Below are 25,841 nucleotides of genomic sequence, written 5' to 3'. Positions count from 1 at the left end.
CCATGGGTTTCAAAACCCAACTTCGGTCTTTCCTTCTCTAGTTCTAAGGACTGTCTATCCAAATCCAGCAGTTGCTTCTTAAGCTTCAGTCTGGTTTGTTCCACTCTCAATTTATTGAGCTCCCTTTCTAACAATCTGTCATCAGGGTGGGTGGGAGGGACATGTCTAGAAACAGAGGTATGATGAGAATTGACAGAAGGAGACCTATCCCTTACAGAAGGCACCCTAACAGCTTGGTTAACAGAAACATCACTTCTACTGTGGTGAGAAGGAATACTCTTGCTAGGATGTGAGACAACACTATCTGTATGGTGTGACTCTACATCAGTACCAACTATGCTAGGCTGTCTAGTAATGGGCAGGATAGGAAGTTTCTTTCCTGAATCTTTTTCTAGGGGAGTCCCTGGATCAGATTGGGAACCATTAGCTACTTTTTCAACAGATGGGGCCCTTCTGGCCTTATCTTGTTCTATAAGCATGTTAAGCAATAATTCCAAAGAAGGATTCTTCCCTACACTCAAACCTCTCTCTATGCAGAGACTCCTTGCTCCTTTCCAGCTAAGGTGATCATATGCAAGTTTGGACAGATCAACAGTTTAGCCTGTGCCAGACATTTTTAGAAAGAGTTTAAGTGACAGAAAAAGAGAAAAAAGTTTTCAGAACTTTTAGAAAGACAGAAAAAAACTTTTTAAACTTTTAAGAACTTTTAGAAAGTTTAGAAGTACTTTTCAGCACTTTAGAAAAGAGGTGAGAAAAGAAATGCAAAACTTTTTGGTTAGGTGTACATACACTGAACTTGTTTTGTATATTTTTCTCTTATGAAAAGTACAATGACAAAAGTGGTAAGTAGTCTCAAAGCACTTATCCCACCGCTGCACAACCAATGTAGGAGGCTGGACTGGCTTGTAGTGAGTATCAAGGGGTACTTACACCTTGCACCAGGCCCTGTTATCCCTTATTAGTGTATAGGGTGTCTAGCAGCATAGGCTGATAGATAATGGTAGCTTAGCAGAGCAGCTTAGGCTGAACTAGGAGACGAGTGAAGCTCCTACAGTACCACTAGTGTCATATGCACAATATCATAGGAAAACACAATACACAGAGGTACTTTATTTTTATGACAATATGCCAAAAGTATCTCAGTGAGTACCCTCAGTATGAGGATAGCAAATATACACAAGATATATGTACACAATACCAAAATATGCAGTAATAGTCTTAGAAAACAGTGCAAACAATGTATAGTTACAATAGGATGCAATGGGGACACATAGGGATAGGGGCAACACAAACCATATACTCCAAAAGTGGAATGCGAACCACGAATGGACCCCAAACTTATGTGACCTTGTAGAGGGTCGCTGGGACTGTAAGAAAACAGTTAGGGTTAGAAAAATAGCCCACCCCAAGACCCTGAAAAGTGAGTGCAAAGTGCACTAAAGTTCCCCAAAGGACATAGAAGTCGTGATAGGGGAATTCTGCAGGAAAGACACAAATCAGCAATGCAACAACGATGGATTTCCAAACGAGGGTACCTGTGGAACAAGGGGACCAAGTCCAAAAGTCACAAGCAAGTCGGAGATGGGCAGATGCCCAGGAAATGCCAGCTGTGGGTGCAAAGAAGCTGCTACTGGACAGTAGAAGCTGAAGATTCTGCAGGAACGACAAGGGCTAAGAACTTCTCCTTTGGAGGACGGATCCCTCACGCCGTGGAGAGTCGTGCAGAAGTGTTTTCCTGAAGAAAGACTGCCAACAAGCCTTGCTAGCTGCAAATCGTGCAGTTAGGGTTTTTGGATGCTGCTGTGGCCCAGGAGGGACCAGGATGTCGCCAATTGCGTCTGGGGACAGAGGGGGCGTCGAGCAAGACAAGGAGCCCTCTCAGAAGCAGGCAGCACCTGCAGAAGTGCCAGAACAGACACTACAAATAGGAGTGAAACGGTGCTAACCCGAAGTCGCACAAAGGAGTCCCACGTCACCGGAGGACAACTTAGAAAGTCGTGCAATGCAGGTTAGAGTGCCGTGGACCCAGGCTTGGCTGTGCACAAAGGATTTCCGCCGGAAGTGCACAGAGGCCGGAGTAGCTGCAACAGACGCGGTTCCCAGCAATGCAGTCTGGCTTGGGGAGGCAAGGACTTACCTCCATAAAACTTGGACTGAAGAGTCACTGGACTGTGGGAGTCACTTGGACAGAGTTGCTGGATTCAAGGGACCTCGCTCGTCGTGCTGAGAGGAGACCCAGGGTACCGGTGATGCAGTTCTTTGGTGCCTGCGGTTGCAGGGGGACGATTCCGTTGACCCACGGGAGATTTCTTTGGAGCTTCTAGTGCAGAGAGGAGGCAGACTACCCCCACAGCATGCACCACCAGGAAAACAGTCGAGAAGGCGGCAGGATCAGCGTTACAGAGTTGCAGTAGTCGTCTTCGCTACTTTGTTGCAGTTTTGCAGGCTTCCAGCGCGGTCAGCAGTCGATTGCTTCGCAGAAGGGGAAGAGAGAGATGCAGAGGAACTCGGATGAGCTCTTGCATTCGTTATCTCAGGAATCCCCAAAGACAGAGACCCTAAATAGCCAGAAAAGAGGGTTTGGCTACTTAGGAGAGAGGATAGGCTAGCAACACCTGAAGGAGCCTATCAGAAGGAGTCTCTGACGTCACCTGCTGGCACTGGCCACTCAGAGCAGTCCAGTGTGCCAGCAGCACCTCTGTTTCCAAGATGGCAGAGGTCTGGAGCACACTGGAGGAGCTCTGGGCACCTCCCAGGGGAGGTGCAGGTCAGGGGAGTGGTCACTCCCCTTTCATTTGTCCAGTTTCGTGCCAGAGCAGGGCTGAGGGGTCCCTGAACCGGTGTAGACTGGCTTATGCAGAAATGGGCACCATCTGTGCCCATGAAAGCATTTCCAGAGGCTGGGGGAGGCTACTCCTCCCCTGCCTTCACACCATTTTCCAAAGGGAGAGGGTGTAACACCCTCTCTCAGAGGAAGTCCTTTGTTCTGCCATCCTGGGCCAAGCCTGGCTGGACCCCAGGAGGGCAGAAACCTGTCTGAGGGGTTGGCAGCAGCAGCAGCTGCAGTGAAACCCCGGGAAAGGCAGTTTGGCAGTACCCAGGTCTGAGCTACAGACCTGTGGGATCATGGGATTGTGCCAACTATGCCAGGATGGCATAGAGGGGGCAATTCCATGATCATAGACATGTTACATGGCCATATTCGGAGTTACCATTGTGAAGCTACATATAGGTAGTGACCTATATGTAGTGCACGCGTGTAATGGTGTCCCCGCACTCACAAAGTCCGGGGAATTGGCCCTGAACAATGTGGGGGCACCTTGGCTAGTGCCAGGGTGCTCACACACTAAGTAACTTAGCACCCAACCTTTACCAGGTAAAGGTTAGACATATAGGTGACTTATAAGTTACTTAAGTGCAGTGTAAAATGGCTGTGAAATAACGTGGACGTTATTTCACTCAGGCTGCAGTGGCAGGCCTGTGTAAGAATTGTCAGAGCTCCCTATGGGTGGCAAAAGAAATGCTGCAGCCCATAGGGATCTCCTGGAACCCCAATACCCTGGGTACCTCAGTACCATATACTAGGGAATTATAAGGGTGTTCCAGTAAGCCAATGTAAATTGGTAAAACTGGTCACTAGCCTGTTAGTGACAATTTGAAAGAAATGAGAGAGCATAACCACTGAGGTTCTGATTAGCAGAGCCTCAGTGAGACAGTTAGGCACCACACAGGGAACACATACATATAGGCCACAAACTTATGAGCACTGGGGTCCTGACTAGCAGGGTCCCAGTGACACATAACAAACATACTGAAAACATAGGGTTTTCACTATGAGCACTGGGCCCTGGCTAGCAGGATCCCAGTGAGACAGTGAAAACACTCTGACATACACTCACAAACAGGCCAAAAGTGGGGGTAACAAGGCTAGAAAGAGGCTACTTTCTCACAGCGACTATCAGCAACATTGTAGGGCCTTATCCTGACAGCTTTCATGACTGTTTCCTGGTGGTGCATACTCTGAGGGCTGTCTGCCTTCATCCTGAACTGGAAGCCAAGAAGAAATCTCCAGTTGGTCAACAGAATCTTCCCCCTGCCAATGCAGGCACCAAACGTCTGCATCACCGGTCCTCTGGGTCCCCTCTCATCTTGATGAGCGTGGTCCCTGGAACACAGGAGCTTGGTCCAAGTATCTCCCACAGTCCAGTGGCCCTTTCTGTCCAAATTTGGTGGAGGTAAGTCTTTGCCTCCCCACGCCAGACAGTAATCCTGTGTACTGCGTGATCTGCTGCTGCTCCGGCTTCTGTACACTTTTCCAAGGATTCCTTTGTGCACAGCCTAGCCTGGGTCCCCAGCACTCCGTCCTGCATTGCCAATCTCGCTGAGTTGGACTCCGACGTCGTGGGACCCTCCTCTGTGACTCTGAGTTAACCGCTGTCCTCAGATCTTCTAAGTGCCTGTTCCGGTACTTCTGTAGGTGCTGTCTGCTTCTTAGTTGCAGAGCGCCCCCTCTGTCTCCTCCTCCAAGGGGTGACATCCTGGTCCTTCCTGGTCCCCAGGAGCACCCAAAATCCCCAACCGCGACTCTTGCAGCTAGCAAGGCTTGATTGCGGTATTTCTGCGTGGGAAGAACTCTGCATATTCCAGCACGCCATGGGATATCTTCTGACCAAAGGAGAAGTTCCTGGCACCTTCCGTTGTTGCAGAATCTTCGGCTTCTTCCACCCAGAGGCAGCCCTTTTGCACCTTCATCCGGGGTTTAATGGGCTCCTGCCCCCCCCTGGACACTTGCGTGACTCTTGGACTTGGTCCCCTAACTTTACAGGTCGTCAGGTTCAGGAATCCGTCTTCAGTGTTTTGCTGGTGGTTGTGGTTCTTGCAGAAACCCCTATCTCGACTATACTGTGTTTCTGGGGTAGTAGGGTAAGTTTACTCTGACTTTTCAGGGTCTTGGGTGGGGTATCTTGGAGCCCCTTACTGTTTTCTCACAGTCCCAGCGACCCTCTACAACCTCCCAAAGGTCTGGGGTCCATTGGTGATTCACATTCCACTTTTGGAGTATATGGTTTGTGTTGCCCCTAGACCTATGTCTACCTGTTGCATCCTATTGTGATTCTACATTGTTTGCACTACTTTTCTTACTGTTACCTGCCTGTTTTGGGTTTGTGTACATATAATTTGTGTATATTACTTACCTCCTAAGTGAGGGTATCCTCTGAGATACTTTTGGCATATTGTCACTAAAATAAAGTACCTGTATTTTTAGTAACTCTGAGTATTGTGTTTTCTTATGATATTGTGCTATATGATATAAGTGGTATAGTAGGAGCTTTGCATGTCTCCTAGTTCAGCCTAAGCTGTACTGCTATAGCTACCTCTATCAGCCTAAGCTGCTAGAATACCTCTATTCTACTAATAAGGGATAACTGGACGTGGCACAAGGTGTAAGTACCACAAGGTACCCACTATAAGCCAGGCCAGCCTCCTACATGGAGCAACATAAAATGACCTCCTTTTGTCTTGTATAACAAAACAGCATATAAAAGAAAAAGAGAAAACAAAGGAAATACACCTCAGTCTCTGTCTGAATATATCACCTCCTGATGATCACATATCCATTAGCTAATCAATCAACCCCAGGCCCTGTCACTGTGAGAAAGTAGTCTCTTTCTAGCATGGTTACCCAATTTTTTTCCTGTTTGTCAGTGTGTTTTAACTGTGTCACTGGGATCCTGCTAACCAGGACCCCAGTGCATATGCTCTCTCTGTTTCCAAATGTGTCTCTACATACTGGTAACCGAGTCTTTCACTCCAAGTTGGCATACTGGTCCTCCCTTATGAGTCAGTATTATATGGTACCTAGGTACCTAGGGCTTTGGGGTTCCAGGGGATCCCTATGGGCTGCAGCATTAATTTTGCCACCCATAAGGAGCCCATGCAAAGGCTTCTATAGGAATTAACACTGCACCAGGTTACTTATAAGTCACCTATATGTCAGGTCTTCTAACCCTGAAGGCTAGGTGCAAAGTACCTGTGTGTGAGGGCACCCCTGCACTAGCATAGGTGCCCCGATGTCGTCCAGGCCCATTTTTCCAGACTTCGTGAGTGCGGGGACGCCATTTTACTCGTGCATTGGACATAGGTCAATACCTATGTCCAGCTTCACAATGGTAACTCTGAATATGGCCATGTAAGGTGTCTAATAACTGGGAATTGTACCCCAATACTGATTCCAGTATTGGTTGCACAATCCCATGCACTCTCGGGGCTCCACAGTGGACCCCCAGCACTGCCATACCAACATTCTGAGGTTTTCCAGGCCGCCCCAGCTGCTGCCACCTTAAAGACAGGTTTCTGCCCTCCTGTTGCTTGAGCAGCTCAAGCCCATGAATGCAGAATAAAGGATTTCCTTTGGGAGAGGAGTGTTACACCGACTCCCTTATGAAATAGGTGTTACAGGCATGGGAGGGGTAGCCTCCCAGTGCCTCTGGAAATGCTTTGAAGGGAACAGATGGTGCCCTCCTTGCATAATCCAGTCTACACCAGTTCAGGGACCCCCAGTCCCTGCTCTGGTGCAAAACTGGACAAAGGAAGGGGGAGTGACCACTTCCCTGGCCATCACCACCCCAGGGGTGGTGCCCAGAGCTCCTCCAGGGTGTCCCTGGGTTTGCCATCTTGGATTCCAAGGTGGTGGGGCACTCTAGGAGTATCTGAGCGGCCAGTGCCAGCAGGTGACGTCAGAGACCCCTCCTCATAGGTGCTTACCTCGTTAGGTGACCAATCCCCCTCTCAGGGCTATTTAGGGACTCTCCTCTGGGTGTTTCTTCAGATTCGGATTGCAAGACTCCAGCAGGAATCCTCTGCATCCTTACTTCATCTTCTATTGACAGATCAACCGCTGACTGCTCCAGGAACCCTACAAAACTTCAACAAAGAAGTTAAGATGACTTCTGCAACATTGTATCTTCAGCTCCTGCCAACAAGTGCAACAGTTTCCAGGTCGTTCATCCTCCGAGGACAGCCTGTCTTCAGCCTGCTCCAGAAGAACTGAAGGAATATCCCGTGGAACCACTTCCCTGTTTCAGCAGGCACCTCCAGTGTGTCCCAGGCTTCAGCCATCTTGCTTTGCAAGGTGTGGGGGCACTCTGTAGGGCTCTGAGTAGCCAGTGCCAGCAGGTAACATCAGAAACCCCTCCTGATAGGCCTGTTAAGGTAGCCAATCCCCCTGTCAGGGCTATTTAGGGTCTCTCCTGTGGGTTCTCTTCAGATTCTGCTTGCAAGTTTCTTTCAGGAATCCTCTGCAACAACTTCAGCATCCTCTGACCCCTGATCAGCCACATCCTGCTCCAAGAAACGCTGTAACTGCAACAAAGTGTCTACAAGAGACACTTTTCTTCAGCAACCTCAGCTCCAAGTCAGCAACTGCAACAGTTTCCACGGTGTGCATGCTCAGGGGACTCCCTGTCTTCATCCTGCCCCAGAAGGACCGAAGAAATCTCCAGTGGAGTGATGAACTCACCCCCCTGCTCCAAGCAGGCACCTTCCAAGGCGACGACTGGTACCCTGGGACTCCTCTCAAGGTGAAAAGCATGCTCCTAAGGACACAGAGGGTGGACATCATCGACATAGACTGTCCTGAGGTCCTGCTGACGCAATTTGGAGGAGGTAAGACCTTGCCTTCCCCGAGAATGACGGTACCCCTGTGTTTTGTGTCTTCTTCGCCTCTTGAGGCCTGTGTGCACTCTTTGCAAAATTCCTTCATGCACAGCCTGGCCCAGGTCCCCAGCACTCCACCCTGCGACGCTCAACTCGCTGAGGTGTTCTCCGGCGGTGTGGGACCTTCTTTTGTTGTGCTGCATCAACCACATTTTGCACCTACTTTGAACCTGGATCCTGCAGCCTCTGGGGGTGCTGGCTGGCATCCTGGTGGCTCTCTAAAGTGCTGAGAGCTCCCTCTTCCTCCTCACAGTGTTGAGGCCCCCACATTTTACAATTTTGCAGAAAACTTTCAAATTCATTGGCTCAAGTTAAACATAACATAAAGTGTTGAGTATTCAGATTTTGAAATTTCAACACAAGTTCCTACTATCTGCACTTCTGTTTTATGCATGTACAAACTTAGGGCCCTCATTTTGACATTGGCGGTAAATCTCGCTTACGGCCATGCTGACAGCAGACAACATACCGCCGTGGTGGCGGATATCCGTTTTCCATATTATGACACACACCAATCCGACAGAATACAGCCCCATAGACAAATCCGCCAGACCAAAGGTCAGTTGTAAAGTGGCAGACCCTACACCCATACCATTAGACCAACAAAACAACGCCCATCACATTATGACCCACGCATTACCACAGCGGACATTCAACTGTGGTAAACCATTGGCGGTATACACCGCCGTGCTCAGAATGTTCACCCACATACAAAACAACACTACATTGGCCAGCACCAAAGACACACACCTGACACCCATACACACACCACACCCACACCATTATAAAACACACACCCACATTACCCACAGCCCTTTACCAACAATTACTGCCAGGAGATTGACACGAACAGCACAGTAACAACTAGACACACACACCACTCACACCCATACATCCCTCACTCACTCCTCATCACGCACCCCACCACAGTACTCAACACACTCGCACCAACACACACCACACAACACCCATGGCTCCACAAAGGCACCCCGTTTCACTGAGGAAGAGTTAAGGGTCATGGTGGAGGAAATTGTCAGGTAGAGCCATAGCTGTTTGGAGCACAGGTACAGCAAATTTCCATTGCCAGGAAGATGGAGCTATGGTGGAGAATCGTGGACAGGGTGAACGCCGTGTGACAGCACCAAAGAACAAGGGACGACATCAGGAAGAGGTGGCACGACCTACGAGGGAAGGTACGTTCTATTGCAGCAAGGCACCAGCTCGCCATACAGAGGATTGGCAGTGGACTCCCACCTCAAGCATGGGAGGAGCAAGTACTGGCATTACTGCATCCTGAGGGACTCGGTGGAGTAGCCGGAGGACTGGACACTGGTAAGTCAACATTTAACACTTAACACCTCCCTACCTGCATGCCATCACACCCCCTCACCCTCACTCCCATCACTCCACTCCATCCCACACACTGTACCTACACATATGACTAACCACAATGACAAGCCCTGCAAGCTATGCCAATGCATGGACAGCCCTCCCAGCCCCGCATGGACACCCACCATTAAAGCATGCACAGCACAGGGAAACTAACATTCCCACAATACATCACCATACACAAGAAAAAGGTGGCAGGGCAACACCAATGATAGAGGGGAAGCCAGGGATGTACAATATTTCATACACATCAAGCATAATACATCATTTACATCCCCACAGGTACCCCAGCCAATGTAAGTGGAGAGGTCGTGCCACAACTATCCAGTCCCCCAACAGAAGATGCCCTCAGTGATGACAGTAACTCTGGACTAAAGGATCTGGAGGACCTACCTGGTCAATCAGGGACCACTGGACAGCCAATCACCCAAGCACAATCACAGTCCACCACAGAGCCTTCCCCATCAGGATCCAACACCAAAGCACCCACCTTGCGTATCCACACCTCTGTCCGCAGGACACGTCAATCAGCAGTGTGCTCACATGTACAGGGACCTCAGGTCACACCTCGCCCCCAAGACAATCAGGGACCTGGGGTCAGTGGCACTTCGTTCAGTGGACAGGGGCACAGGCCAACAGGGACACTGGGAGGACTGCTGTGTGCCAGGGGGAGGCCAGGACCAGGGAACCGACTCTCCGGGAGGCACTCTCCGAGATCTTGGGAGCCTACCAACACTCCCAGGATATGATGGGCTAGATCCTTGACAACGTGCAGGAGAACAGACGGCTTCAGGAGGGACAGTATCAGGGGATCAGGGAGGACTTGCAGGCCATCAACATTACCCTGATCTCCAAAGCAGGGGTGCTGGCAGACATGGCCAACATCATGAGGGAGGCAACAGCACATCAGCGGGCCCCTACCACTAGCCAGTCAACTGAACAGCCCTCCACTTCCGCTAGTGGCCAGGAGGCACTGCCACAGGACCCACAGGTCACCAGCATCCCCTGAAGAAAGTGAACTACCCCACAAACATTCCCTGTGACCCAGACAGAAGCCAGAGACAATTGCCAAGACCACTGCCAGGTAATGAGACTCTCCTGATTGTCCCCCTTGTGTCCCACACTGTTACCTTGTCCACCTTGACCTGCCTTTGCTCCCCTTCCTATGGCCACTTGGACACTGCACCGGTGCTACAACAGACTGGAACAATACCCTGCACATCATGCCACAGCCACACAGAATACACCAATGGTCATTGAAATGTGAAGTTGCACTGACTCACCTGTGTGTCATTGGAACTACTGACGGATAACTGTGGTTCTGTTGTCCTCATCCTCATCTTCAGCCTCTTCATTCTCACTGTCATCAGGGTATACTGCAGTCACAGGGGCACCTCCAGTCTCCTCCTCCTGCAGAAAAGGTACATGGCATCTGAGGGCCTGGTTGTGCAACATGCAACATGCCACGACTATCTGGCAGACCTTCTTGGGTGAGTAGCACAGGGATCCTCCTGTCAGATGGAGGCACCTGAACCTGGCCTTCAGGAGGCCAAAGGTTCTCTTGATGATCCTTCTGGTTCGCCCATGTGCCTCATTATAGCGTTCTTCAGCCCTTGTCCTGGCATTCTCACAGGGGTCTGCAGCCACGATAGGTTTGGGTAGCCAGAGTCACCTGTAGGTATTGAGGGACAACATTTAGCCACACACTATCCTATGAGGTTAACACCAGAGGCATACACTAACATACACTGGGTGGGGACCAAGGTTCACCTATTAGCCACACACTGTGCATCTGTAGTTGGCCATCACATTTGGGATGCTGCTATTCCTCAGGACAAAGGCATCATGCACCGACCCGATACTTAGCATTGACGTGGGAGATGGTCTGGTCCACCAGGCACACCATCTGCACATTCATGGAGTGGAAACTCTTACAATTCTTGTACAACTGTTCATTCTGGTGGGGGGGGGGGACAAACGCAATATGTGTCCCGTCAATTGCCACAATAATATTGGGAATATGTCCCATTGCATAGAATCTGGCCTTTACTGTGGCCAAATCTTCCACCTGGGGGAAAGGTATGTAGCTACACATGTGTCTTACCAGGGCAGACAACAATCTTGCCTGCACGATTGAGAACATTGGCTGTGATGTTCCTGCTGCCAAGCCCACTGTCACTTGGAAATAACCTGTCACCAGGAAATGGAGCACTGATAGCACTTGCACAAGAGGGGGGATCCCAGTCGGATGACGGATAGCAGATATCAGGTCAGGCTCCAACTGGGCACACAGCTCTGTGATTGTGGCCCTGTCCAGTCTATAGGTGAGGATAATGTGCCTGTCCTCCAGTGTAGCTAAGTCCACCAGGGGTCTATACATGGGGGTTTGTCTCCACCTCCTATTCATCCGCAGCGGTAGGTATCTAAGGGACACAAGAGTGAGTAGGCTGTCACAAATTGAACAACTAAACCACAACATCAGTCCACATGGTGCACTTATGTATTGGGACAGGGTAAATGTCGAAGTATGTGCCTATTTAACCTGTGCCGCAGTAATTGTTGATAGGCCTATTTCCCACCATCCTGAAATGGCGACCGCCTGTCCTGTATGGAGGGACAGGTGGAAGTGAGGTAATTCCACCGACGTTGGGCATCGTGGCGGTAGGTGGTCTTGCACCACCGTGAAATTCCTCATTGGATAATATTGGGCCCTATGGAGTACAGTGGCCAATGGGGATGTACACTGGCGGTGACGGTGTACACTACTGTGGACGTGACTGACATTTTCTAACTCAATCCTCACTTGTTTCCTGACCATCAACAGGAGAAGACCTACACTGCATATGCTGCTGTGACCTGTCTCTGGAACCTACTATGGCCCGTGTGACTGGGGAAAATGAACCAGCCTTCACTTCGGAGGAGTTGGAGCGACTGGTGGATGGGGTCCTACCCCAGTACAGACAGCTGTATGGGCCTCCAGACCAACAGGTGAGTACACTTTGGGCACGATGCATGTGGCATGGATGCACAGAGATGTGTGTGAAGGCATTGTGTAAGAGTGGGTGGGGGAATTGTCTGTTGGGGTGTACATGTTGTGAGATGGCCTATGTGTGTGCCAATGGTGATGGAATCGGGTATGGTGGGCCATGTATGTGACAGGCTGGACTGTTTGTTTAATGGAGTTGTCCTGTATGTATTACCTCTGCAGGTCAGCGCCCATCAAAAGAAGGGATTATGGCGTGCCATCTCCAAGGACGTGCGGACCCTGGAGGTCTGTGGGAGGCAGAGCACCCACTGTTGGAAACGGTGGGAGGACCTGAGATGCTTGGCATGGAAGAACGCAGAGGCCCAGCTGGGGATGGCCTCCCAATGAGGAAGAGGTGCCCGTCGGACCCTGAACCCCCTGATGGCCTGCACTCTGGCGGTGGCCTGCCCTGAGCTGGATGGGCGCTTGAGGGAATTACAGTGGCCACAAGGGGGTGAGTACAGTGGGTATCATTATATATTTTGGCTGGTGGGGTGGTATCCGGGTGGTAGATGTGTGTTAGTGGGTGCCCCTAAGGCCAGGCCAGACATTGCAGCGTGGGTTATCTCTAGGGTAATGGTTGCATGGCAAATAAAGGTAACCTAGCTTGTTAGTAGTCCATTTCAGGCAGGGCATCTTGGGTCCCAGGTGTGCTACAGTTGGCGGTATGTGGTCCTCATCTTTCCTTAGTGACTAGCCATATCACTGTTAGTGCAATGCATAGTGCTTAAGCCTGTTCCCTGTGTGTGACCGTGATGTGAATGCCAATGGTGGTTTTGGTGCAGTCATTGACCAAGTGTATCCTTTGTCTCCCCCCCTTTTTGTTTTGTCATACTCGCCTTGTGTACATTAGCATCATCTGGCGGAGGAGCAGGGGCACCGGCGACAGAGGGAGCTGCATCCCACAGGACCCTGGAGGTAGAGTCCACCTATGCCGAGGGAACCACTGGGATGGAGGGCGAGGGGAGCACAGCGGCGGAGACTGGAGGAGACAACCTAAACTCTAATACCTTCTCCGATGGGAGCTCCCTGGTAGTGGCTGACACCTCTGTGACCACCCCAGCTGCAGGTACAGCCTCCACCCCGTACCATCACCGCCCTCCCAGTAGCCCCTCAGCAAGTTCCCCGTGCCTGCTCACCCAGGAGGGTGGGCTTCTCCTTCGCCCCACACACCTCAGGCCCTGCCCCAGGCAGCCCTGCTGCCCTGAGTGAGGAGGCTATTGACCTTCTGGGATGCTTCTCTGTAGGGCAGTCAACCATAGTAAATGCCATCCAGGGGCTGGCATCCCAGACGCAGCAATGCAATGCATTCCAGGAGGGCATTCACCATGGACTGGCGGCCCAACAGAGATCGATTCAGGCTCTGGCCTCCTCTCTGATGGCAGCCATTGTCCCTGTTTCTACTATCCCCCCTCCAACTTCCACTTCCCAGTCCCATTCTCCTCAACCTCAACCCATCCCAGGTACACATACAGATGAGCATGCACACAAGACAACACCCAAGAGTGGCACAGGCAAACACAAGCACCACACTTCATCCCACAAGCACTCACGCGAACACCATACAGTTGCAGACACGACAACATCCACTGCCTCCACTGTCTCCCCTTCCTCCTCCTCCTCCACCTCCCTCCCAGTCACACCCACACTCACACCTGCATACACTACATCAACATCCACTACCAGCATCACCACACCAAGCAGTACACACACCTCACTGGCAGATACCTCCACAACAGCCATGCACGCGTCCCCGCTGTTCTCTCCCACCCTGTCTGTCCCCCCCTCCTAAAGGACACAAACACAAACATTCACACACCCAACAGCCATCCACCTCACATCAGAATACTGCCCATGCACCTGCACCCAAGTCCAGCAGACATACACCTCCAATAACAACTCCCTCATCCTCCATTCCCATTACTCCTCCCTCCTCCCGCCCCACCGTCCCATAAAACCTATTGCTTTCCCAATTTGACCTCTTACCTGCCCCTCCCCCTGTCCTGCCCATATGGGCAGGGTACCAAGAACACAGCCCGCACCTCAGCCAAACTGTCCACGGGGACAATGGTAGCACCACCTACTCATGGTGGTAAGGATACCACACCTCCATCGAAGAAGGTGTAGGAGCCAGCACCACCAGGAAAGAAAGGGAAGGGGCCGGCACCATCCGGAAAGAAGGGAAAGGAGCCTGCATCATCTAGAAATAAGGGGAAGGAGCCTGCACCACCTGGAAAGAAGGGGAAGGGGTCAGCACCACCAGTAAAGAAAGGCAAGGAGCCTGCACCACCAGGCAAAGAGGGAAAGAGCCCATCTACCCCTGCCAGGAAGGGTAAGGGATACACGCTTCATGTACTGGAGGAGACAAAGCACTCTATCCCAGCGGAGGCTGTCAGGCTGGCTCCTCCACCACCACCTGCTGTCATGGGGCCCCCACCGCCAGCTGAGGAAGTGCAGCGATCAGACAGTGCAGAGGCTGCCCAGGAGGCTCCTCCATCTGCCACCACAGTGCAGCCATCAGACAGTGCAGAGGCTGCCCAGGGGGCTCCTCCATCCACCACCACAGTGCAGTCATCAGACAGTACAGAGGCTGCCCATGTGGCTCCTCCATCCACCACCACAGTGCAGCCGTCCCCGCCAGCGGATGACATGTTGGCCACACTCCAGGGGCTGCTGTGCGAGTTGCCCCCTCCGGAACCAGTGGGGAAGTCACCCACTCAAGAGACTGTGGCCTTGCACTCTCTAGGACAGAGTAATGGGCATGTTGCCCCCTCCAGAATCAGTGGGAAAGTCACCCACTCCAGAGACTGGCCTTGCACTCCCCAAGACAGAGCAATGGGCATGTTGCCCCCTCCAGAACCAGTTGGGAAGTCACCCACTTGAGAGACTGTGGCCTTGCACTTCCCAGGACAGCAATGGGCATGTTGCTCCCTCCAGAACCAGTGGGGAAGTCACCAACTCCAGAGACTGTGGCCTTGCACTCCCCAGGACTGAGCAATGGGCATGTTGCCCCCTCCAGAACCAGTGGGGAAGTCACCCACCTGAGAGACTGTGGCTTTTCACTCCCCATGACCGAGCAATGGGCATGTTGCCCCCTCCAAAACCAGTGGGGAAGTCACCCACTCCAGAGACTGTGGCCTTGCACTCCCAAGGACTGAGCAATGGGCATGTTGCCCCCTCCAGAACCAGTGGGGAAGTTCCCGTATTCAGCTGAGGTGCCCCCCCATCCCCCTGAGGTGCCTTCCCACTTGCAAAATGATGCCCCTGCAGTGTTCTCTCCGGATGTGTCAGGATACAGGTTGGGCCATGGACTTTGCCTTGCGGCCCTGTGTGCCCTTATGACTTTGGACTGGGCATTGGCCCTTTATGTACATCTGTAAATATATTTGGTTTGTGTGGTGGGTTTTGCTATGCTAATACATTGTCAATACTTCAGCAATCTGGTCCTTGTTTTATTATGCCGTGAGTCGTATACCACTGTTTTACGTGTGCGACTGGTTATGTGTATGGTGTGTTATGTATGTTGGGTGTGTGTCGTGCGTGTGTGTGTCACTCTCGTTTTCCTCCCTCCCTCCCTTGTGTGCTAGGCAGCTGTACTCACTGTCTTCGTTGGCGTTGGTGTTCCAGGTGGAGCATTACGTAGAAGATCATCGGGAAAACTTGCAGTTTGGGTTCCATGGCGGCATACTTCTTCCCTGTGTCTCCAATGGTGAGTCCTTTCACTTCTGAGCTATGTTTCTGCCAGGCTTTTGTTGGCGTTGGTATCGCCCCGGAAAAGGTGGAGGTTTGCTGTGTCTTAATATGGTGAGAGGTGCTTTGTCTTCCGCCTGGATGTTGGCGGGCCCCCGTGGTGATTGTTGTTATCGCCCTGGCGTTTAGTGTGGTACATAGGCTGCCTATGGGAGTTATCACCGCCATGGTCATAAACTGGCAGAACTTACCGCCAGCCTGTTGGCGGTATTACTGCCATTTTATCACTCACCGCCAGAGTCATAATGAGGGCCTAAGTGCGTGCTGGAGTGGAATGCGGCAGTGGGAAGATGCTAGATTTGCATCCTTCTTTAGACACCAGTGTTTCCTGTGGCCTCTCACCCACATGTGATCCATCAGCAGTTCCTTTTTTCTTAAACTTTATGTTCAATTTAGTCCGTTTAAAATTTCACATCGTCTTTATTTTCAAACAATATCATACAATCTCATAATCAACCTTCAAATCGCTGATTCTTTTAACTGATTCATCCACCACATTTTCTGGGTATATTCATATCAAACTTAGTTTGCCAGTCACTGCTCAGATTTTTATATCATTTTGAGCTTTGTTGAATAATCAATTCCCACATATAAACAATTAAAAAGAGGGACTCTTCAGAATACAAGCAAATAGTTTCTTTTTTAATTAAATTGCGCCATCTCTTGGAAATTTACCATAACAGTTCATGAACATCTTTATAGTTTTAGCCCCATTGTTTTAAATCCCCGATATCTAGAAATGTTCGTCATGAGAGGATTGTGGTAATCCCATTTCCCTATTTTAACCATGTGCTTGCAAACTTTCAGCTGCAATAATATGTTTTTATTTTTTCTCAAAACGTTTTCTTAGTCACCTAGCGAATGTCTGTTGGAACATGCTACCAGCTATGTATTTTATGATCAAATTACTTCCCTTGTGATAAATAATCTACTCGCATGTTTTAAATCTTTTTTACTGTAGATATAACCCGTTCTGCTATGCAAATTTTCACTTGTCTGAATAGGATAAATCAACAATGTTGTTAAACAATTTATAAAATAATGTATTAGGCATGTTTTTTCTTCAGCTGATAATCGATGTAAAACTCCCTGACAAGCATCCATATTTACAAAATTCACAGTTCAAAATCCAATTAAATTATTCAGAGTAGTTAAAAATAGAAAGAAGTATCAATTCATATTAAAAATGTCTACAAATATAGATATTTATTATGTAATTATAAAATATCCTATTTTTAATTAATAATAATGTAACAGTAACTCATTACATTACTTTTTAACATTAATTTATATTTTTTATATTTTGTAAAACATTGTAATTTCATTTGATTTAACATTATTTTCTATGGGATTGGTATTTTAAGTTCCTACTGTCTGCCTATCTGTAGTGCTGGACTTGATAAAAAAAAGTGTAAGTTACTAGAAAAGTAAAGGTTACTACTAAGTGAAGTTTGTGAACACAGAAAAGTAGTAAACGTATTTAAAAATATAACTCTCTCAAAAGTGTAGGCTACTTTTGTGAATCAGGCTCACAGTGTTGTAAATGTAGAGGAGCATCAGATGTAAAACATGAAACTTCACCTCCGGGATTCCCATCGCAGTTGGGTGATCTGAAATTAGGAGCTGGCAAATGGAGAAGCTTCGGCTTGAGTTTTCCTCCCATTGTGGAATCACACAGCACTTTACAAATGTACAGAAGTATTCAAACTATTTATCTCTTATTTACAACTTTTTCCACAAACTTGCAGTCTGCTTAAAGAATGTTTTAAGGATAAGGGGCGTATTTATGAAGGTTTGCGTTCCACGGAAGAGGGCACAAGGGTGATGCAAAGTTGGATTTATCAAGCCACGCAAGGCCACCTTGTGTAGCCCTGTGTGGCTTAAGAAATCAGGGGTAGCGCAAAGTAGCACCAGGAAGGACTTCAAAGGGTGGAACGTGGGTGTTCTCACCCATCCACCCGTGGATTTTGGTGTATTCCCAGATTTACCAATACTGGCAGTGTATTTTAAAAAGGACGTGTTGTCATGTTTTCCATGTCCTAGTAGTGAAAAAATCTTAAATTCGTTTTTCACTACTGCAAGGCCTATCTCTCAAGTAGGTGACATTGGGATTACCTTATTACATTTTATAAGTGTAATTTACAATTGGGAATAGAGGGCACCCTGAGTTTGGTGTCTGTGGAATCACAATTTAAAATCACAACTTAAAGTCAGATTTTAATTTGTAGTTCTCAAAATGCCACTTTCAGAAAGTTGCCATTTTCTTACTTTAACCATTTGGTGCCTTCAGCCTGTCTCTTAAAACACGTCTGGAGTGGGTGACAGCTGAACTTGTGTATTCCTTCTAGATAGCCACACAAAGGCAGCTCAGTTGTGACTGATGGGCCATCCACAGCCAGATGGGCCATCCAGTGCAGGATGGGAGGGAGGAGCTGACACACCTGAATAGGCTGTGTCCCGTCCCCACACAATGGGCTACATACCCTTGTGTAGTGAGTCTACAGCCAGGGCAGGAAGGACAAGGACTCTGTGCACTTCAAAGGCCTCTCTTTTCAGTCGCTCCCATTTCAAAGTCACAACTGGGTATAAGTACTGGACCTCAGACACCACCAACTCAGTACTCTTCTGGACCTGGGGATACTCTACCAGGAAGGACTGCTGTGCTGCTACAAGGCCTCCCACTCTGCTGGACTGCTACTCTGCTGGACTCCTGCTCTGCTGAGCCACCGCTTGCTGCCCTCCTTGCCTCATAGTGAGAAGGACAGGACTTGCATCTCTCCTACCCAGAACCAAAGTGACTCCAAGGGTTTGCTGACTTACCTCCTGTTTTCTCAAGTCTCAGTGACACAAGAGACATCCTACTCACCTGCTACAGCACTTGGACTCTGCCAACTGTGAGTCTTGCCCTGCCAAGTGGTGCCAATCCAGTTCTGGGCCATTGGAAGTGAGTATAAAGTGCTGCTTAAGTCCAAACTAACACTTTGCCACTGCTGCTCAGATTAGAACCGGCACATTTCCTCTGTTGCGTGGATCAGACCTAGAGCATTGGCCCCATTCTGTAGTTTGGAGTTGACGCATCACCTTTCCAGCGCAGATCAACCTTGGCTTATTGCCTCCAGAACCGCCACATCTTGGACCCGACACATCGCCGCTATTGCATGAAGAAGATCAACACATCTTTGTTATTGCGTGGAAAGGATGGACACATCGCCTACACTGTGGTGATCAACAGTGGCCCATCACTTCAGTCCACTCCCCCCATGAGTTGACGCAACCTGGATTAAGGTACTTGTGTTCAGGGAGCCTCACTGGGTCCCTGAGTTGGCCCAATTTCACAGTTTATTCTTTGAAAAATTCATATTTGTTCTACTTATTGGATTTTTGGTGTTTTGGTCCTGTTTCATTTATTAAATTAAGTTCTATTTTTCCTACCAGGAGTGGTATCTTTGTGTGGCGTTTCACTGTTTGAAATGTTGCACAAATACTTAACACATTGCCTCTTAAGTTAAGCCAGACTGCTCTGTGCCAGTCTACCTGAGCTTGAGCACAGGTTAACCTAGGGTGTGTTTATGATTTATTCTGATTAGGACTGTGGTTCCTGCTTGGACAGGTTGTATGCCTCTACCAACCAGAAACCCCTATTTCTAACAACCCTTCTTTGCCATAGTTCGTAAATTGAACAAAGATATTTATCTCTGCGATGCTGTGTCCATTAGTTTGTATAGCCTATCCCAAGAAAGTTGTTTCAATACAGAAATGTTGCAAATAAAGAGTTGTCTGTAAAAACTATCCATATCTGATCAACTCATTAAGAAAATTGGGCTGAAAAAAGCACAGGTTTAATGCACTTAAAACATTTTTTCAAAACTCCATACCTGACCCCAGATCACCCCAGGTCATTTATACACACATGCTCATGTCAATTCATTATTTTATCTTTTCTCCTGCAGCTGTCAAAGTTCACCAGCCCCTACTGAATGAAACTGCCTCCTTCAGCAACCCAGCTATGAATATGCCACTTCCAGTGATGTCATAGCTGTAAAACTTTGTGCTTACAGTTCAATCATCTATGAGATATTTGGAAGTCGGCTCCTCTGATTAAGAAGTAATACCAGTAAATGAGGATGCCCAACTATCTGACTAAATATACTAAGGGCCTTTTTATGAATTGCTCATAGTATTTTGACTCTTAACTCGTTAAATAACTCAACATTCATGAAATTTCAGCAGGTTAAAATTAAACAGGGGAAAACATACAGTATGTACCGTATCATACGGATTTTGGCGTGTTAAACACCAAAAGTCCCATTACTTCCCATGAACTCATAATAGGTGTTATTTATCACACTCAATAAATAACACTCTGTTGTATCATTATTTATCAGAGGCAATGAATATTGCCTCCACTCATTATGAGACCCTACTACTTTCCAAAATAAACATTTGAAAATGTCTGCAACATTGTTTGAATACTTGTTTATTGTTTAAATATCACCTATAGAGCAAAGACAGTTTACGATAAACATATTAATTATTCTTCAGATCAAATCATAAAACTTGCAAACCTTTTCCATTAATTTTCTGCGAGAGGAGAATTGATTTTTGATAACTGGGACCATCAAATAAACTTCAGATCATGTTAAAAAAAAGGAGGAGCAACAGAAAACCTCAATTACCATTAATGTGAAATTCTGGATGTTTGTCTAGTTTTTGTGGCCTGGCTCGACAGCGCAGCTGGCATCAGACAATTAAGTGAGCATCACCAGAGAATGAATTTGGCTCTGCCCATATGCTGGGAGGCAACAGTGTATGTTTTGTTTAGGCAGAATTTGTGTGCGTCTACAAAAAAGTGCTTGTCCTCCACACAGCTGTGATCACTTTGTTTATTTATCCAGCTGGCTGGACTTGAACTTTGTGGGACACATGTATGACATTGTAATGCTGTCAAAGTGTCTTAGATAACTTGGTATGTTTTGGCGTTTGTCTTTCTCTGATAGCAGTACAGATAGGAGGAGGTTCGGTATGAGAAATGCATTGTAATCCCGCCACTCACCTGTCCCCTCACATTATTTACTTTAGACTTCAGAGAGCAGATTTGTGTTTGAGATCAGAATGGGATACCCAGTGCTACACTAATCTACATTGATTGATTTTCGGATGTGGCTTGACAGCGCAACTGTCACCTGAATTTATGTGATCAACCAAAAAAAACTCTTAGAATACTATGGAGAGCTGGGCTTAGGGTCCATCCACATTTTGGTTCCAAAGAGTAATGAATCAGATTGGGTTGAATATGTATACTTTTACTAAAAAAGACTGCTTTCTAGTCTGCGTAGATCAGCGGCAATACGGAAAATTCATAGTGCTACCTCTTTGAGGGCAGTGTCACCGGCTTTAAAAGTGTATTACACTGTTGCACAGTCGGCTGCACTATATGGGGCAGAGGTGTGGGAGATGGCTTAATGAAATCACTTACAACAAGAGAAAATTATTTTATAAGATCATTATTGAGCCTAACCCCTAGCACTCCCATCTTCCCCGTTTATTTTGACCTGGCTTTAAAACGGATTGGTGATCTGGCAGTTGTGAGTCCCTTAGTATTTTGGGGTAGGATCTGGTCAACTCCTAAATTAGAATCTTACAGGCAAGGCTTAGAGGATTTAGTTCAGATCAATTAGAACCTAACTACTCAATGGCTGTCACAAATCAAGAAATGGAATTATGCCCTGGGACTGGAAGCTATGTGAACTGAACCATTTTTAAGCAGCTCCTCGTCTAAAGCTAAAGTGAAGACAGCTTTCTGGGAGTACATAGAAGTTGAGTATGTCAGGAATGCTGAATTCCTTACTGGAACATTTTTTCTTAAAATTTCACCTTGAAGTTAGAAGTATATCTTGATGAGATTTCTCCGCAATGGGCTAAAACACTTTTCATCAAGTACTTCTTTTGATCTGATTGGGTGGAGTCAAGTTATGTTTAACCACCCATTGTATTCATGTGCCAGAGCAAAATGGCTGAAACCCTAGTGCAGAAATCTGGGGTTCAGAATTCTCAGTTTGGATTTGAGTAGGACAATGGTCTTTTGTATGAGCAGATTTCTGTTTTCAGTGGGTACGTCTAGTGAACGTTAGAGTCTCCCATTATAGTATGTTGCGCTGCTTCAGGGGCACCAAAAAATCTTTATAACTGGATCCTCAGGAATCAGACTATGAATGGGTGATTATCCCGTATTGTATGCACTACTCGTTTAATTCCTTATTCCCCTCGCAATCGTATCATGTGGTTATGATCATATTGTCATTACGATCTTTACTATTTGAATTTTGTTTATGTCCTCCTGTGTTGCATATTTATTTTTCCATTGCAAGATATGTCTCAAGCTGTATTCGTACCCTGACGCAACTGGTCTATCTATGGAACCTGGCTTGTTATGTGCATGCTGCAATCTGTTAACAGAAGATGGTAGAAAATAATTGGAAATGCTTGTGTTATATTTTGTTTTCATTTTTTCTGAATCTATGTTATAGTTTATTCTGTATTGTTACAGGTTTTATTCATGTTTTTTGTTATGATGGGTTGTATTGCATAATGCTTTTATGGTCTTTTACCCAAATAAAGTATATTACTTCTTGCTTTTGTTGCACCTTTTGGCATGTGGGAAAGCAAATACTTGGTAAAGGACTGAGTTGGTTATGGTGGCAAGCCAACGATCATGGCTATAGGCCTGATCTGTTTACTAAATGTTATGATAAAGGCACTAGGCTGGGCGTAGGTATTGTGAAAAGCATATGTTATAGTCAATAGACATGTAAGTTTCAATTCTTATTACACTATATTAAATCCCACCTACATTTTGTTGCATGGAATCCTACAGATTACCAAAGTAGGCAATGGTTTTCATGTTGGCCAGACAGTATTTGGCTTAGCCACCTGTCATTTTGTTTTCCTCTCTAATTGTATGACCGTGTTTATGATGGATGCCTTGTGGAAAAGCTTTTGCTCAAAACAGTAGGCCTGAGTGTGTTATGGTATCAACCAATAGGCCTGTTTGGTGCTCACTCTGGAAAGTGTTATGTCAAATGAATAGATTTGGTCTACTTGTTCTGAACTTTTATGACAAAGGCAGTTGATCTAACTTGCTATGAAAAGCTTTCTCAGTAAGCCTTCAACAACTGCGTGTTATCACATTGTATGACATCCTACAGACACGTATTTTGTTACATGTAACCTCATAGTTTACTGTAGTAGTACAGGGTTTTTGCCGTTGGCCTCCCACTCTGACAAACCTGTGGAATTTCACCACCTATGGTGCAGAGTTATGGGGCATTGCAAATGTGCCGCCCTTAGTTCTGACTGAAAACAAATTAATCAGGTTACTGTTGGGTTTACCTTTGAGTTCCCCGTTGACACTACTAGGTCTTGATTTAGCAGTAAGCAAGATAGACTTTGTGGTCTTCTTGAAAACATTGATGCACTGGATACATCTTTGGTCCAAACTGGAATTGGGTTCCTATAGGCATGCTCTAGTTTAACTTATCAACATAGACAAAAGAGTAGGTACCCCTTAGCTTAAGAAGATAAAGATTTTGGGCCATATTTATACTCCGTTTGCGCCGGATTTCCGTCGTTTTTTTTTAACGCAAATTCGACGCAAAACGAACTCCATATTTATACTCTGGCGTTAGACACGTCTAGCGCCAAAGTCCATGGAGTTTGCGTAATTTTTTAGGGTGGACACCTACCTTGCGTTAATGATATGCAAGGTAGGCGTTCCCTTCTAAAAAATGACTCTAACGCATGTGCGCCTTGTTGGACCTGGCTTTTTGACAGGGACATCCCCAAACTTTTTGCCTCCTTCCTCCTATTTTTTCTGACCTGTTGTTGTTGGCTTTTGACCTCTGAGCACTTTACCACTGCTAACCAGTGCTAAAGTGCATATGCTCTCTGTGTAAATTGTACTATTGATTGGTTTATCCATGATTGACTATTTAATTTACCTGTAAGTCCCTAGTAGAGTGCACTACATGTGCCTAGGGCATGTAGATTAAATGCTACTAGTGGGCCTGCAGCACTGGTTGTGCCACCCACCTCAGTAGCCCCTTAACCTTGTCTCAGGCCTGCCATTGCAAGGCCTGTGTGTGCAGTTTCACTGCCACTTCGACTTGGCATTTAAAAGTACTTGCCAAGCCTAGAACTCCCCTTTTTCTACATATAAGTCATCCCTAATGTGTGCCCTAGGTAACCCCTAGAGCAGGGTGCTGTGTAGGTAAAAGGCAGGACATGTACCTGTGTAGTTATATGTCCTGGTAGTGTAAAACTCCTAAATTCGTTTTTACACTACTGTGAGGCCTGCTCCCTTCATAGGCTAACATTGGGGCTGCCCTCATACACTGTTGAAGTGGCAGCTGCTGATCTGAAAGGAGCAGGAAGGTCATATTTAGTATGGCCAGAATGGTAATACAAAATCCTGCTGACTGGTGAAGTCGGATTTAATATTACTATTCTAGAAATGCCACTTTTAGAAAGTGAGCATTTCTTTGCACTAAAATCTTGTTGTGCCCTTCAATCCACGTCTGGCTAGGTTTAGTTGACAGCTCCTTGTGCATTCACTCAGACACACCCCAAACACAGGGTACTCAGCCTCACTTGCATACATCTGCATTTTGAATGGGTCTTCCTGGGCTGGGAGTGTGGAGGGCCTGCCCTCACACAAAGGACTGCCACACCCCCTACTGGGACTCTGGCAGACAGGATTGAGCTGAAAGGGAACTTGGTGCATTTCTTAGAGACTCTTTGAAGTCACCCCCACTTCAAAGGCACAACTTAGTATAAAACAGGGCCTCTGCCCTACCTCATCAGACACTTGCTGGAGAAGAAACCTGAACCAGAAACTACATCCTGCCAAGAAGAACTGCCTGGCTGCTCAAAGGACTCACCTGTCTGCTTTCTACAAAGGACTGCTGTCTTGCTGTTGCCCTGCTGCCTTGCTGAACTCTTGTCTGGCTGTGAAAGTGCTCTCCAAGGGCTTGGATAGAGCTTGCCTCCTGTTCCTTGAAGTCTCAGGACCAAAAAGACTTCTTCCTTTCACGTGGACGCTCCGTGCGCCGAAAATTTCGACGCACAGCTTGTTTCGCGGTGAGAAAAACGCCGCACACCGACGCTGATCGACGCGACGCCCTCGGGACGATCGAGACTTCGACGCACAACCTCGCAAGGACAAAGCCGCCCGACTTTCCAGGAGAAATCGACGCGACGCCTACCGTGAGTGCGAAACTTTGACGCACGGCCTCGCAAGGACAACGCCGCCCGACTTCCAAGGAGAAATCGACGCGACGCCTGCCGTGAGACCAAAATTTCGACGCACGGCCTCGCAAGGACAACGCTGCCCGACTTCCAAGGAGAAATCGACGCGACGCCTACCGTGAGATCGAAACTTCGACGCGCAGCACCGCAGAACGACGCGCAGCCGGAAAATAAGCAGGAGAATCCACGCACAGACCCGGGACATCTGGTAATCCCCGCGATCCACAAAAAGAGACTGTCTGCGCGCCGGAAAACGACGCCCGACTTCCCCGCGTGGAAAAGAACGACGCAAGTCTGTGTGTGCTGAGAAGAAATCGACGCACACACCCCTTTTTCCACGCATCTCTTCTCCTGTGGCCCTCTGAGGAGATTTCCCACCAGAAACCAGGTACTCTGTGCTTGAAAGACACTTTATTGCTTTTTAAAAACTCAAAGACCCTTAATATCACTTTTCAGTGATATCTTTACAAATTCGTATTGCAACTTTGATCGTTTTGACCTACAATTACCCAGATAAATATTATATATTTTTCTAAATACTGTGTGGTGTATTTTTGTGGTGTTATGCTATGGTGTTGTATGATTTATTGCACAAATGCTTTACACATTGCCTTCTAAGTTAAGCCTGACTGCTCGTGCCAAGCTACCGGAGGGTGAG

Source organism: Pleurodeles waltl, chromosome 11 (assembly GCF_031143425.1).
Source record: "Pleurodeles waltl isolate 20211129_DDA chromosome 11, aPleWal1.hap1.20221129, whole genome shotgun sequence".
Classification (NCBI taxonomy): domain Eukaryota; kingdom Metazoa; phylum Chordata; class Amphibia; order Caudata; family Salamandridae; genus Pleurodeles; species Pleurodeles waltl.
Note: the sequence above shows the minus strand (reverse complement) of the source record.